Source organism: Lynx canadensis, chromosome B3 (assembly GCF_007474595.2).
Source record: "Lynx canadensis isolate LIC74 chromosome B3, mLynCan4.pri.v2, whole genome shotgun sequence".
NCBI lineage: Eukaryota > Metazoa > Chordata > Mammalia > Carnivora > Felidae > Lynx > Lynx canadensis.
In genome coordinates, this window is record NC_044308.2 from 9007268 (window position 1) to 9009823 (window position 2556).

Here is a 2556-nt window from a genome sequence, read left to right on the forward strand (position 1 = left end):
CCCATGCTCTCTCTCTCAAAATAAATAAATTAACTTTAAAAATAAATAAATAAATAAGGGTGCCTGGGTGGCTCAGTCAGTTAAGTGTCTAACTTTGGCTCAGGTCATGATGTCACAGTTCATGAGTTCAAGCCCCACGTAGGGCCCTGTGCTGACAGTTCAGAATCTGGAACCTGCTTCATATTGTGTCTCCCTCTCAGCCCCTCCCCCTGTTGCACGCTCTCTCTCTCTCCCTCTCAAAAATAAATAAACATTTAAAAAAATTTTTAGTAAAATAAATAAATAAACAGGTGAAGAAAATACGGCAAAATGTTAACAATGGTTAGGCCTAAGCAATAAAAGGTCATCTTTCTATATGATAGGGAGCTTTATATTAAAAAGTGAAAACAAGCTTTGTGCAGTGGCAATATCATAGCCAATGAGGTTTATCTGAGGCATGATTATTGCTAATTAAAAGGTGAAAACATAATGTAAGATAATAAATTTTTCTTCACAAATTTCTCTAAATTACTGATCCAAATAATCTGGTATTTAGTGCTGCAGGTAGGTCATCATTATTTTAATAATTAGTAAAGCATAAATAATTAGCAAGCATAAAAAATAAGGGGAAAGTACCTTTCATTCTCTGGTTCTGGCATTTCCTATAACAGGTGGCTGTGCCACCTGTCATATTTGTTTCTGTCCTTCCCAAAGCACGATGTCCAAATTGCTACGTTTGTTTTTGCACAATACAAGCACTATCAGATTCGTTGCAGTTGGAAATGAGAAAAACAGACACAGTGTCCCAAACCTGGTTTATCAATATTCACCTCCAGACCAAGACACCAGCGAAGAGGTGGTGACCAAACTAATATGCCCAGTTCCTGTCACCAGAAGCGAAGCATCTATCGGGCTCTACTCCCGAGCAGCCAAGCTCATTTCCGTTCTGTATAGGTTGGCCAATGGCAGCCTGCATGGCAATGGTGAGGACTACAATCTGGTGATGGCAGAGGCCGTGGTGATACAATGACAACAGTTCGCAGTTTGGAAATCAGGGCCCTGGTACATCTCTCGTCTTTCTCCTATGAAACCTACATGACTCTTATTTGCCAGGCCTCTGGCCCCACACACTAAGCAGGTCACTTACAACCTCAATCCTTACACCAACCCAAGAATTAAGTACTGATACCTCCATTTTATAGAGGAGAACCCAATGGTTCAGAAAGGTTAAGTAATTTCCCCAGGGTCACACAGCTAATAGTGTCAGGGCCAGGCCTGAAACTCAGGCACGGCTTCCCAGTTTATACTGTTTATAACCAGAGTAGAGACTGTGTCTCTTCAATCTTTTTCTTTTTAAAAACATTTTTTAATGTTTATTTATTATTGAGAGACAGAGAGAGACAGAGCATGAGCAGAGAAGGGGCAGAGAGAGAGGAAGACACCGAATCTGAAGCAGGCTCCAGGCTCTGAGCTGCTCAGGCTCACAAACCGGGAGATTATGAGACTTGAGCTGAAGTCGGATGCCCAACCGACTGAGCCACCCAGGTGCCCCTCCTCAATCTTTTTCTGAAGTTCACTTGACCGCACTTTGCTCTGACTTCTTCTCATCCTTCAACTGTTGGCTCAAATGTCACTTCTTCCTGACCACACCATCTTAGAGGAACATCACCCTGTTTTTCCCTCATAGCTACTAGCTAACTATCATAGTCTGCTATTATCTAGTTAATTAATCACCGTCTGCCCTTGCCCACTTGAATGTAAGTTCCATGAGAGCAGGCCCCTTATCTCTCTTGCTCACCAGAGTTCCCAGGGCCTAGTATGGTGCCCAGCCCTAGGAGGTGTGTAATAAATAGCTGGTTGAGTATTCAATGAATGAGTTATACTGGTTTTGTCTAGAACACACTCACGAAGGTGCTGGCTGGTGCCTGAGTCTTAGTCATTGTTTGTGGAATGTTGAATGGACGCAGCAGAGATCCAAACAACGAAAGGTAAGAGTGCCCCGGAGTCCCTGTGTCCTGGGCTGTTGCTGGCTGCACTGGACAACAAAAGCCCACATTTCACAGCCCCTGGGCTTCTCAACTATGACTTACGTAAGACCGCACACAATGGGAGCTTAGCTAGTATGATTAGGCTGCAAGGTTTACATGCATCCTGAGCACCCAGGCTTTTTGAACTGTGCCCCACCAAGTTCTCAGGTTTTAGGGAGGTGTTTCAGGGCTTTCTCTGAGACAAAAGAAGTGGGAATAGAGCATAAGTGGAAAGAGTTCTAGGCCCCCATCTTCTTTTCTACAAAGGAAGCTCCACTTCCATGTGACTGATGGTAATGGGTTCAACACTGGCCTCCCAAAATTCATGTCCACCTGGGACCTCAGAAGATTACCTTATTTGGAGACAGGGTCTTTGCAGATTTAACTAGTTAAGATGAGGTCACACAGATTTGTGTGGGCCCTACATCCAGTGACCAATGTCCTTGTAAGAAGAGGAGAGGACACAAAGGGCACATACAACAGAACACCATGCAGAAATGCAGGCAGAAAATGAAGTGATGTGTGTCCAAGCCAAGAAGCACCAAGGATG

General features: G+C 43.7%; 1 pseudogene; it reads left to right on the forward strand.

The window, feature by feature from the left end:
* The first annotated feature begins 389 nt into the window (after positions 1-389).
* On the forward strand, positions 390-519 carry LOC115517292 (annotated as a pseudogene).
* The last annotated feature ends 2037 nt before the right edge of the window (positions 520-2556 follow it).